Raw genomic sequence first — 13,964 nt, forward strand, 5'->3', positions numbered from 1 at the left:
GTTGCTTCCACATTTCTATAATCCATCTTTATAGCCATACATCTTCCAACAAAATGTTTTGCTCATTTCTCAGGTTAATTATTGAACTGAAGGAATCAATACAGTACATAAGTAGTAGTTAATTAACAGTTCAAGTCATTGATGTAGCACACATTCCAAACCAGAACTGGTTGTCAAAGGCAAAAATACGTCTTAGCTTACTTTTCCTAGGGGTAACAATGTAGTAGGGATCACTCTCTACCAGAAAAAACCAAAGTTACAAGCCTATTGGGAATGAGGATTCCATGTTGCTATTATAAAAGACGGTCTGGGACTGCCTCACTCCCATGAGGTAGTAGTACCTGTAGTCCTTTCATTTCAGGGTCTCATCCTCTACTCTGTCTTTTTGGAGGTGCTAAACCTGACTCCTGGGCACCCAGAGTTGACAAGTCTTTCAGAAATTCATGTTAAATAAATTCACTCATAGCAACTGCTGCGTAATCTAGAATGCTGATTTACTCACTTACGATGAAAAGTAATAGTGCCAAACATATCTTTTTCCCATAGACAAAACTATACGAGAAGCCATATTATCACAGGATGTTGCTTGTTAAACTTGGATCAGAACAAACAAGGATAGATTAAAAATTAATGACACAATCATGAGGCTTTGTATCTCTGCAGTGTAGGGATATTTGTGTTCAAGAGACTGGATTATTTGTGTTCATAGGTCAGTACCTTTTCCCCTAGACAGCGCAAGAGATCCTTGTCACCTTTTGTTTTTTGACCGTTCCCTGCATCTGCTGTTGGCTAACCCTTTTTTGTTAATGCAGTCAATTCTCAGGCAATGGGTTAAAGTAGATTGAAGCTTTGTTCATTACACTTGCATTCTAAATATGCCTCTCAGTACTCTAGTCAATCATTTCTTATGTTAGGTTTCCAGGGTGCCAAACTTCTGCCGTATGTGTTAGTTTTGTTTACTCAACTCTCACAGGTCATATTGAGCCATGACTCTGGTAGGAGGAGAGAGAACATTATATTAGTGTAAACATAAAAATTCTAGGATTCTAATTAGTTAAAAATAACCAATTATAGTCCTACTTTGCAGACATTGAGGATCAGTGTGTGGAGCGTATATGTGTATTGTGAACTCCTGACCTCCTCAGATTTATTGCAAATTCATATGCATATTAAATAGTTTCTATAGACTGATAAGTAATAGCATCTTTCACAGATATGCTGTCTTGCAAATTGTGCAAATCCAGGCGTGATAAACAAATATGAATTATTTTGTATAGTTTTACTAAATTCATGGTAATTTGGAGTTAGGTACATATTTTCTCAATCTGTAGATTCAAAAAGGACACTACTTTCTCATGAAATTTTATTTATGTAACATGCTGGGTACTGTTCTAAGCACTTAAAAAATATTAACTTGTTTAATTTTCCTAACACTCCTATGAGGTAAGTACTGCTACTATCCCTGTGTTACAGATAATGAAACTGAGAGGCAGAGATGTTAAGACACATGCTGGGATCATATAGTAAATGGCAAAGCTGGAATCTGAACCCGGAGTCTGGCTCCAGGGTCTGTGCTCTTTACCACTGGTTATCCCAACTCTCTGTAAAGAAAGAAGGATCTTCATGTATTAAAAGGACTGGGAACCTCTGACCTAAAATATGAGAGGACTTCAAAAAGTTCATGGAAAAATGGAATTAAAAGATAATAATTTAAAATATAAACTTTATTTCTCAACATAACCTCCATCTAGTTCAAGACACTTTTGTAAATGATGATACCAGCCATTTAGTTCATCCCTAAAGAACTGAGGGTCCTCGGAATTTAACCAGGTCAATACTGTCTTTTTTACTTTTTTTTTTTGGCCACAGGGTCTCACTCTGTGTCACTCAGGCTGGAGGGCAGTGGTACAACCATAGCTCACTGCAACCTTGACCTCCCAGGCTCAAGCAATCCTCCCAATACATTATTAACTGAAGAAAAATGAGTGCCCTTTACAGATTTTATTTATTTATTTATTTATTTTTGAGACAGAGTCTTGCTCTGTTGTCTTGCTCAAGCTGGAGTGTGGTGGCATGATCTTGGCTCACTGCAACCTCCACCTCCTGGGTTCAAGTGATTCTCCTGTCTCAGCTGGGATTACAGGCATGTGCCACCATGCCTGGCTAATTTTTGTATTTTTAGTAGAGATGGGATTTTGCCATGATGGCCAAGCTGGTCTCAAACTCCTGACCTCAAGTGAACCACCTGCCTCAGCCTCCGAAAGTGCTGGGACTACAGGCATGAGACACTGAGCCTGGCCCAGATTTTTTTAAGATTAGGAAACAAAAAGAAGTCAGATCAGGACTGTAAGGTGGATGTTCAATGATTTCCCACTGAAACACTTTCAAAATTGTCCTTGTTTGATGAGAGGAATGAGCAGGAGTATTGTTGTGGTGGAGAAGGCCTCTCCGGTGAAGCTTTCTCGGGTGTCTTTCTGCTAAAGCTTTTGCTAACTTTCTCAAAACACTCTCATAATAAGCCATTGTTACCATTCTTTGGCTCCCCAGAAAGTCACCAAACAAAATGCCTTGAGCATCCCAAAAACTGTTGCCATGCTGTTTGATCTTGACTGGTCTGCTTTTGCTTTGACTGGACCACTTCCACCTCTTGGTAGCCATTGCTTTGATTTTGCTTTATCTTCAGGGTTGTGCTGGTAAAGCCATTTTTCATCTCCTGTTACAGCTCTTCAAAGAAGTGCCTCAGGATCTTGATCTCACTTGTTTAAAATTTCCATTGAATGCCCTGCTCTTGTCTGCAGGCGATTTGGGCATAACAGTTTTGGCACCCATTGATTGGAAAGTTTTCTCAACTTTAGTTTTTCAGTCAGAATTGTATAGGCTGAACAAATTGACATGTCTATAGTGTTGTCTATTAATTGCTGGTCCTCTGCAATTCGGGCACAAACAAGATAAATATTTTCCTTGCAAATTGATGTGTATGGTCTGTTGCTGCAGGCTTTATCTTCAACATCATCTCATCCATTCTTCAAATGAGTTTTCTATTTGTAAAACTGCTGATTTCTTTAGGGCATTGTCCTCATAAACTTCTCATAAAGCATCAAGATTTCACCATTCTTCCACACAAGCTTCACCATCAATTTGATATTCTTGCTTCAATTTTAGTAGAATTCATATTGTTCTGATAGGGGCTCTTGTCAAACTGATGTCTTATCCTTCTTGTGCCTCAAACTAGATCCTGTTCATACATGTTATAACAGGTTAGTATGACTTTATTTTGGTGGAAAAATATTTTGAAATGCATGTATAGTTTTTCTATAATACACACTTTTCATGAACTTTTTGAAGAACCCCTCATACAAACACTATCAAATAAATGCACAGCCTGAAATTCTGAGCAAAAAGCAGCTGCAAGCAGTTGGTGTGGAGGTTTGGAGGTGCAGCAAGAAACTCAACCAAGGCTGTCCCTAAGGGTCAGCAGAATAGATAGCTGAATACACTATGTATCTTAAAAAAATTTTTTTTTATTTTATTATTATATTTTTGAGACAGACTCTTGCTCTGTCGCCTAGGCTGGAGTGCAGTGGCACGATCTCAGCTCATTGCAACATCCACCTCCCAGGTTCAAACAATTCTCCTGCCTCAGCCTCCCAAGTAGCTGGGATTATAGGCATATGCTACCATGCCTGGCTAATTTTTTTTTTTTTTTTTTTGAGACGGAGTCTCACTGTGTCGCCCAGGCTGGAGTGCAGTGGTGCGATCTCGGCTCACTGCAAGCTCCGCCTCCCGGGTTCACGCCATTCTCCTGCCTCAGCCTCTCCGAGTAGCTGGGACTACAGGCGCCCGCCACCACGCCCTGCTAATTTTTTTGTATTTTTAGTAGAGACGGGGTTTCACCGTGGTCTCGATCTCCTGACCTCGTGATCCGCCCGCCTCGGCCTCCTAAAGTGCTGGGATTACAAGCGTGAGCCACCGCGCCTGGCCTAATTTTATATTTTTAGTAGAAATGGGGTTTCGTCATGTCGGCCAGGCTGGTCTCGAACTCCTGACCTCAGGTGATCTGACCGCCTCGGCCTCTCAAAATGCTGGGATTATAGGCATGAGCCACTATGCTTGGCCTATTTTACTTTTTAAGGCAGAGCCTTGCTATGTGAGCCACTTCACCCGGCCTATTTTTTATTTTCATCAAACAACATATATACATAGTCTAAAATCAAATGGTACTCAAAAGCTTCTAATGAAAACAAAAAAGTTCTAAGTTACCACCTCCTGAGCCCCACTTCCTAGCATATCCTTCTCACTAAAGGTGGGCACTCTCAGCATTTTTAACCATTACTTCTATTCTTTGCTCACATATTTTAAAATAATATGCATATATTCTATATCTCTATTCAACTGTTTTTGAAATTTATTTCCTATTATGATAAATGAGGATTTTTATCTCTCTTACATGTGTCATTTATCTTCCCATTAGTTAGAACACAGTTCTGGCCAGGCGTGGTGGCTTATGCCTATAATCCCAGTACTTTGAGAGGCCAAGGCATTCGAGACCAGCCTGACCAACATGGTGAAACCCCATCTCTACTAAAAAAGTACAAAAAATTGGCTAGGCGTGGTGGCACATGCCTGTAATCCTAGCTACTTAGGAGGCTGAGGCAGGAGAATTGCTGGAACACCCCAGAGGTAGAGGTTGCAGTGAATCGAGATCACGTCATTGCACTCCAGTCTGGGCAACAAGAGTGAAACTCGGTCTCAAAAAAAAAACAAAAAACACAATTCTTTGTTACGTCAATAGTTAGTGTTTACATTACTACACTATATCTACACATAACTATGTAATTATTATTTGTTTGACATGCCTAACATATCCCTGTAGAGTTTTTTTTAATAGAAAAGAAAATATCTAAAATATCAAAGTGCATTGTGCATCTTGTGGAAACTTTTTTCACTTATGTATCTAGGTATGTGTGCACTGGGTCAAACGTAAAATGTATTTTTTACTTTGTACTGAAAAAGTGTGAATGCTTTGGAGATGGGGTCTTCAAAGAGGTGATCAAGTTAAAATGAGGCCATTAGGGTAGACCCTAATTCAATCTGACTGGTGTCTTTATAAGAAGAGGAAAAGATGCCAGGGATGAGTGTGCACAGAGAAAAGACCATGTGAGAATATGGCAAGAAGGCAGACACGGGCTAGCCAAGGAGAGAGGCCTTGGAAGAAACCAGTCTTGTTGACATCTTGATCTTGGACTTTTGGCTTCCAGAATTGTGAGAAAATAAATTCTTGTTGCTTAAACCACTCAGTCTGTGGCATTTTGTTACGATAGCCCTAGGAGACTAATAAAGAGGGGTTGCATGTCAATGGGCATCTGGGGATGTCTAATTATTGCCTTGCACATACCTTTGACTTTCTTGCCCCCATCTTGATTTGTCTTATTCCCTTGGCAAGGCCAGGCGCTGAGCTAAATGCAGCTGTGCCTACTACATGCCTATACCAATGCGGCTGAATATGGTTGGAGAAAAACACACAAGCCAGTTAGTTTGTTGCAACTGAAATTCATGACTTTAACCCCCAAATCTCCAGTGGGTCCTTAGTGCTTCTGGGTAATGAGACTATGCATCCCTATTCTGACCCCTCTCCACTGTCCTTCATACAGTTTCACACCATTGCCTCTCTCCACCCCTCAACATCTCCTTTCCCTTCCCCTTTCTCAATTTAGGATCTTGCCTCACTTGATTCACTGAGGAAAACAAAAAACAAAAAACAAAAAAACATATTCAAGGTCAAGGTTAAGATGGAAAGTCAGACTCAGGTATTTCGTTCCTGGCAGGCAGGCAGTGAGAGAAGGAAAACAGACCAACTGCATTCATTAACTCTTCTCCAAGAAACAAAAAGAGTTGAAACTCTACCTCAAGACATGAACCTCAGAGCCTTTAATCCCAAGTAAAAATAACACTCAATTCAGGATCAAGCTCCAATATCAAGAACCACCATTTATGGTTTCTGAAGACATAAATCACCTCTCAAAAAGCTACTGGGAGAAAGGGATGAATTCCCAGCAAGTTGCTGGCATATGGGGCAGCAAATCTAATTTTTAAATAAATTACAAAGCCTCAAAATGTGCCATTTTAACTGCTTTTAATTAGCCAAGTTATCTCACTTAGAACCAACTAGGGCTGCTCCACCTCAAGAGAAGATTCACCCCTTACTCCTTCACCCCCACATCCTAGTTACATTTTGAGGCTTTCCTCAAAAGAACCTCATCCTCCACTTTCAAAAACAATATGACAAAAAACTCCCACTCTTCAAAATTACTCAGTTAATTAAAGTCATTAGCCCTCTAGTAACTGTGGCATTTGACTTTAACTCCCTACATTCTTGTGCCTTGAGAATGAAAAACAGGTTAGGTTAAGCCTCTCATTCCCTTTATTTATTTATTTTTATTTATGTACGTATTTTGAGACCGAATGTCACTCTGTCACCCAGGCTGGAGTGCAGTGGCACAATCTCGGCTCACTGCAACCTCTGCCTCCGACATTCAAGAGATTCTCCTGCCTCGGCCTCCTGAGTACCTGGAATTTCAGGCGTGTGCCACCACACCCAGCTAATTTTTGAATTCTTAGTAGAGACAGAGAGTTTCGCCATGTTGGCCAGGCTGGTCTTAAACTCCTGACCTCAGGTGATCCTCCCACCTTGGCCTCCCAAAGTGCTGGGATTACAGGCGTGAGCCACTGTGCCCAGCCTCATTCCCCTTAAATATTTGCAGTGTGGTATCAGTGGAAAAATCTCCTGGAATTTATCAGACTCTCAAATAAGAGAAATGTCATCCTCTCCCTGAAATTCTCCAGGCATCATTAAAAACTTATGACCTCTGAGTAACTCAGAAGAAGGGTGGGCATCATCTTTGACCTCCTTTGGTAGATTCATTGATCCTTTCAACAAATATTTATTAAGTTCTGTGTATATGCCACACTAAATGCTAGGCCTATAGAGGTGAGCAAGACAACAGTGGTCAGGAAAGGCCTCCTGGATGAGGTGAAGGGAGAGACTCTTAAGATAGAAGTTGGCTGGAATAAGTATCAGAGATGGGCAGGAAGATTGGCAGGTCTAGAGGAAGAAGGACTAGAGCAAAGAATCAGTATCAGAAAGCAAATTGTCAAAATGTCTCACAAACTTCTTAATCGTGGATTGAATGGTGGCCTTCCCAAAATATATGTCCACCTCCCAGAACTTGTAAATGTGATTTTATTTGGAAAGGTTTTTGGAGTTGTAATTAAGGATCTCAAGATGAGATGATCCTGGATTATCCAAGTTGCCCCTAAATCCAGTATCAAGGTGTCATTATAAGAGATACACAGAGGAGAGACACAGAAGGAAGAGGAGAAGGTCGTGTGAAGACAGAGGCAGAGACTGGAGTTATGCAGCCACAAGCCAAGGAATGCCTGCAGCCTCCTGAAGCTGGGAGAGGCAAGGAAGGACCCTTCCCTAGAGCCTCTGAGGGAGCACAGCTCTGTTGACACCTTGATTTTGGGACTTCTCGCCTCTGCAACTGTGAGAGGAAAATTTTCTGTTGTTTCTAGCCACGCAGGTTGTGGTAATTTATTATAGCAGCCCTAGGAAACCAATACAAGATGAAAAAAAGTCTAGTTTGAATGAGTAAAAATTCTCAGATTATTCTAAGAAAATACAGGTCCATTTTATCCTAATACATAAAACAAATCTCTAAGTGTTCTTGGGTGCTTGGAGAGATGAATAAACTAAATGTATTTATATTAACAGCATCAATTTGTACATCGTGAGCTAAAACAATTAAAAACATTTTGTGTTCTTAAGTAGAAGCCCAGGTTATGGAATAAAAGCTAAAGAGATCTCAGAAGTCATCCGGTCTAGCCTGATGCCAGCCTGTGATCAAACCCTTTCTGGTAGAGGGGAGGTGGCTACATCACATCAGCTAATTTTATGTATAATGAGCCCAAATATGCCTCAAGATAATTTTCACATATTGAGCACAAACTGTGTCTTCTGAAGTCATAAATAAAACATTTAATCTGTCTTTCACACAACAGCCTAGTAAGTTTTTTAAAACCACAATTTATTAAGATATTTTTTCTTATAAAAGTTTCATATATACGTGCATATTTTTATTTCTTTTTAAAATTTTCTATATTTTCTAGGATGCATTTTTTATATTTTCTAGATTTTCTGATGCATATATATATGCTTATATATATACATCATAGAAAATATATATTATGATTATGATTTTTATTTTTATTTATTTATTTATTTTGAGATGGAGTCTCGCTCTGTCGCACAGGAGTGCAATGGAGTGCAATTGGAGTGCAATGGCGCAATCTCAGCTCACTGCAACTTCCGCCTCTTGGTTTCAAGCTATTCTTGTGCCTCAGCCTCTCGAGTAGCTAGGATTACAGGTGCTTGCCACCATGTCCGTCTAATTTTTGTATTTTAGTAGAGACGGGTTTCACCATGTTGGCCAGGCTAGTCTTAAACTCCTGACCTCAGGTGATCCACCCACCTCGGCCTCCCAAAGTGCTGGGATTAAAGGTGTGAGCCACTGCACCAGGCCGATTTTTATTTTTTTGTACTTCTAGATTTACTATGATGCATGTATATGTGCATATATACGATGCATCTTAGAAAATCTAGAAATATATGAAAAAATAAATATCACCTGTTAGCCCACCATTGAGAGACACGTGTTGTTAACATTTTGGTTTATTTCATCTCTGATATTTTATTTTTTCACCCACGTAATCATCCCTAGTTCCTTCAGTCAAACCTCATTTAAAAGGGTTTACAGACCTTTCATCAACTTGATCATCTGTTTCATACATTCTAGTTTGTCCTTCATAAAATGTGACAACCCAGAGTAAAGATGATATTGCAGGTCCAGTATGTCTAGGGCTGCATGAAAGGAAACTTCTCTTTTGGTCTGGGGAATCACTGTAACGAAGTTGAATGATCAGAGCCTTCGTAAAATGACTAACCTCAATTCAAGTCCTGGTTCTAATGATTTATGGTCTCTGCATTTCAGGTTCTCAGCCTATAAAACGGGGAAATGAAGCTTTCCCTATTTTTGCTGGAAGGCATAGAGGGATGTATGTAATGTGCTTGCTGCATGGTATGTGCAAATAAAAATAAATTACAGAAGTGGGTAATGTCTACTGGACTGGGTGTTGTTTCATACTGTATAGGTACAATTGCTATCCCTGTTTACAATCAAAGACACTGAGGCACAGAGAAGTTAGATCATCCATCTAAGATCACATACTGGGAGGTGGCAGCACCCAAGCAGTCTAAAGTCAGAGCCAGTATTCTTCGCCACCATACCGCAATGTCCAGCAGCTATCATCATAACTATCATACTTCAGCATATCCCAATGCATTCAGTAAGTTTTTTGGAAGTCATATTACTTTGCGGATACATGAAAGTTTGCAACATATTAAAAAATTCTAACTGAAAGTAACCAGAATGTTGTTCAATGGGTTGGATAAGTAATGGAATTACATAACAAACATTAGTACATCTGTATAATGAAATACTGTACAGTAACAAAAAGGAATGAGCTATCAAAGCCACCCTAAGACATGGAAGAATCTTAAATGTGTATTGCTAAGTGAAACAGAAAAAGTTGCAGAGAAGGGGAGAAGGCTGGAATGATCCATGTCGTACTGGATTAGATCAGTATGAACTCTTGTATAGCTTAACATAGATACACAGGGTCACAAATAGAAATATGTATGAATATGTGTCTATACGCTGATTGGTATACATACATGTATCTCTTTGCTTTTAATTACCCAGGTTCAAGGAATCCTTTATAGTTTATTTGCATTGCTATAAAGGATTCCTTGAACCTGGGTAATTAAAAGAGAAGTCATTTATTTGGCTCACAGTTCTGCAGGCTGTACAAAAAAAATGGCAAGAACTCTTTTTTTTTTAAGTTTTAAAAATATTTAAATAGTAGAGATAGGGTCTTGCTATATTGCCCGCTGGTCTCGATCCCCCTGCCTCCACCTCTCAAAGTGCTGGGATTATAGGCATGAACCACTATACTCAGCCAAGCATCTGCTTCTGGTAAGGGCTTCAGGGAGCTTCCAATCATGGCAAAAGGAGAAAGGGGAGCAAGTGTGCCACACAGTGAGGGAGGAGGCAAGAGAGAGAGGAGGAGGTGCCAGGCTGTTTTTTACAATCACATCTTGAGGTACCTAATAGACCTGGAACTCACTCATTACCAGGAGGATGCCACCAAGAAGTTCATGAGGGATCCGCCACATGATCCAAACACCTTCTCCGAGGCTCCGCCTCCAACACTGAGGACCAAGTTTCTACAAGAGATTTAGAGGGGACGAATATCTTAACTATATCAGAGGCCGGGCGCAATGGCTCACACCTGTAATCATAGCACTTTGGGTGGCCGAGGCAGGTGGATCACCTGAGGTCAGGAGTTCGAGGCCAGTCTGGCTAACATGGCAAAACCCCGTCTCTACTAAAAATACAAAAATTAACTGGGCGTGGTGGTGGGTACCTGTAATCCCAGCTACTTGGAGGCTGAGGCAGGAGAACCGCTTGAACCTGGGAGGCGGAGGTTGCAGTGAGCCGAGATTGTGCCATTGCACTCCAGCCTGGGTGACGCAGCAAGACTCCGTCTCAAAAAATAAATAAATAAATAAATAAATAAATAAATAAAATTAAAAACTGTATCAGAGATCGGGGGTGAGGGAGTAACTTACAGAGGAGGAGCCTGACAAACACTACTTCAGCCACGTGATCAAGGACAACGGCAAGAAGTCAGTTGATAGTAAGTACTTGTTACAGGCTGAATTGTGTCCCCCTCCTGCCCAAATTCACATGTTGAAGCCGTTAACTCCCAGGATCAAAGAATGGGACTGTATCTGGAGACAGGACCTTTCAGTAGGTAATAAGTTAAAGTGAGGCCGTTACAGTCCCTATTCAAGCTGTCTGGTGTTCTTAAAATAAGAGATTAGGACACAGGGAGAAAGGCCCCAGGAAGGTGGATGCATGGAGAAAGAGCCGTGTGAGAACACGATGAGAAGGCAGCCATCTGCGCGACAAGGAGCGAGGCCTCAGAATAAACCAATGCTGCGGATTTTATATTTCCAGGCTTCACAACAAATTTCTGGTGTTTAAAACACACAGTCTGTGGTATTTTGCAGTGGCAGCCCTAACTGACTAACACCAGCACTCTTGACAGGATGTGATGGAAATGGCACTTTACCTCTGGGGTTTTCCTCCAAACTCTAACTCCACCAGATAAATCCCAAGTGAAGGGCTTTCTACAAAACACCTAACCCATACTCTTCAAAATATTCAAGGCCATTAAAAACAAGGACGCTCTGAGAAACTCACAGCCAAGAAGAGCCCGAGGAGACACTCTGACTAACGGTGATGTGGTGTCCTGAATGAGATCCTGAAACAGAAAAGCAACATTAAGAAAGAACTAAAAAATTCTGAAAAAAAGTATTGACTTTAGTTAATAATAATGTATCAGTATTGGTTTCTTTTCTTTTTCTTTTTTTTTTTTTTGAGACAGTCTCACTCTGTTGCTCAGGCTGGAGTGCAGTGGCATGATCTTGGCTCACTGCAACCTCCCAGGTTCAAGCAATTCTCCTGCCTCAGCCTCCCAAATATCTGGGATTACAGATGCCCACCACCACACCCAGCTAATTTTTGTATTTTTAGTAGAGACAAGGTTTTGCCATGTTGGCCAGGCTGGTCTTGAACTCCTGACCTCAGGTGATCCACCCACCTCGGTCTCCCAAAGTGCTGGAATTACAGGTGTGAGCCACACCGTGCCTGGCCCAGTATTGGTTTCTTTTTTTTTTTTTTTGAGACAGAGTCTTGCTGTCGCCCAGGCTGGAGTGCAATGGTGCGATCTCGGCTCACAGCAGGCTCCGCCCCCCGGGGTTCATGCCATTCTCTTGCCTCAGCCTCCCGAGTAGTTGGGACTACAGGCGCCCGCCACCTAGCCCTGTTAATTTTTTGTATTTTTAATAGAGACGGGGTTTCACTGTGTCAGCCAGGATGGTCTGGATCTCCTAACCTCGTGATCCACTCGCCTCGGCCTCCCAAAGTGCTGGGATTACAGGCCTGAGCCACCGCACCCAGCCAGTATTGGTTTCTTAATTGTAACAGATGTACTTAATTATTGTAAGGAGTTAATAATAGGGAAAACTAGTATGAGATAGATGGAAACTCTTTACTATCTTCACAATTTTTTCCCAGGATGGAGTGCAGAATTTCTTCTCAGCTCACTGCAGCCTCGACTTCCCTGGCTCAAGTGATCCTCCCACCTCAGCCTCCCCAAGTAGGTAGGACTACAGTCACACGCCACCATACCCAGCTAATTTTTTTGTATTTTTTGTAGAGCCAGGGTTTCACCATGTTGCCCAGGCTGGTAAAACTATTCTAAAATAAAAAATTTGTTTGAAAAAATCTTTGTGTTTTTCAGATCCATTACCACTAAATTCTATTTAGATATTCAACAATGTTTTCAGTATAGTAACTATGTAATTGCTGCTCAGGGCAGAGCCAAGTAGGGTATTATGGTGATAATTTCCTTCCTATACAGCTTTTAGTTCTTCCAGTAGTTTCTATTTCTTTTTCTTCTTGTAACCTCTTACAATAATTTTTCATTTGTCTTCCAAAAGTTCCATTATATCCAGAATTTTATTTGTCTCACCTTCTTTTTGGGGAAACCTTGCCTCTCAGAGCCTCTGAGGCCAGCAAAGGCCATTTGGTGAGAGGCTAATTTAATGTGGTTCAGGCATACGGTCTTCTGGTGGCCTAATCTGATTTAAGGATAGAATTTAGGGTAGCTAGAGAAGTGAGTAGATGACATGTACAGTAAATGTCCTTTCCCACTTTACTCATCTAGCACTTGGTGGTGAAGTTGATATAATTCCAATTCACAGCAAAGATATTTGATATTTCAGTTAGTCCCAATAGCATTGATACTTTTAAGAACCTTCTGGGATTCAAGGACTCAAGGTGGAGGCTGACTACTCTCAGCAGCCAGTAATTTAAAAAATCAGTGGTGCTGAGGTACAGCCAATTAACCAAAACAAAACCAACTAATGATATCATCACCCAGTCCACATTTCTTCATTTGATGGACAAAGAGTCTCTGGTAGATTTTGCCAAAGTCATAAACTTCAGATAACAATAACTCTTAACATTCTTATCCTTCTGACATTCCTAAATAACAATAACAAAGAAGTTTTGAGGACAAAGGAAATTTTTTGGCACAGAATAGTACCTGTTTTGCACAGAATAATATATGTTTAAATGTCTTCATAAATGACACCATATCTTTTCAACTTCCTATAAGCAGTACCTACCACAGAGTAAGTCATCAGTATTTAATTGAAGTTCTTTGACTTATCTAGCATCTGAATGTGAAGGTCAGTTTTACATTCACTTAAACTTTTGTTTTCTCCCAGATCAAAATATTTGTTTTGGCTCTATAAAGAGAGATTTCCCAGAAAAAATTTTCCTTTCTGGCTGTTAGTAAGTTAGTTCACTTCCTGTCTCTGAGTCTGTGGAAACAATTCAGAAAAGATCAACTATAATTCCCATTTTCCAGCTTGTTTTTCATTTCCTTGCATTTCAAGTCCTGTTTGTTTTTGTGTGTTAGCCTCTCACATAAGTACCTGCTTGATAAATACTTACTGATTTGATTTAATTTAGAAAAATACTTTATGATCTACACAATATAGTTTAATTGGCAAAATTTGCCTCTGATGGTCGTACCGTTTCTGAATGTTTATCACAATTCAGAAAGTACTACATGACCCTGTGTGCAAATGAGTCACTGTATCTCCCCGACAATGGCACAGAGATTAACATCGAAGTGGCAGGAAATGAAGAATCGAATCCACCTCGAAACAACCAAATTCCCAGCTCGTTTAGCCTTCTTGGTAACTA

The 13,964-nt window shown here is 40.5% G+C and overlaps 1 protein-coding gene across 1 annotated transcript in view; it reads right to left on the bottom strand.

Annotated features, from left to right (window-relative positions):
* The window catches only part of MED4 (mediator complex subunit 4), a 57,333-nt gene that overhangs the window by 19,983 nt on the left and 23,386 nt on the right, over nucleotides 1-13,964 (bottom strand). The window contains exon 2 of the mRNA XM_030813378.1: nucleotides 11,388-11,448. The gene's annotated coding sequence lies outside the window, so the exon portion shown is untranslated. The remainder of the gene's footprint in view (nucleotides 1-11,387; nucleotides 11,449-13,964) is intronic.

Source organism: Nomascus leucogenys, chromosome 5, assembly GCF_006542625.1.
Source record: "Nomascus leucogenys isolate Asia chromosome 5, Asia_NLE_v1, whole genome shotgun sequence".
NCBI lineage: Eukaryota > Metazoa > Chordata > Mammalia > Primates > Hylobatidae > Nomascus > Nomascus leucogenys.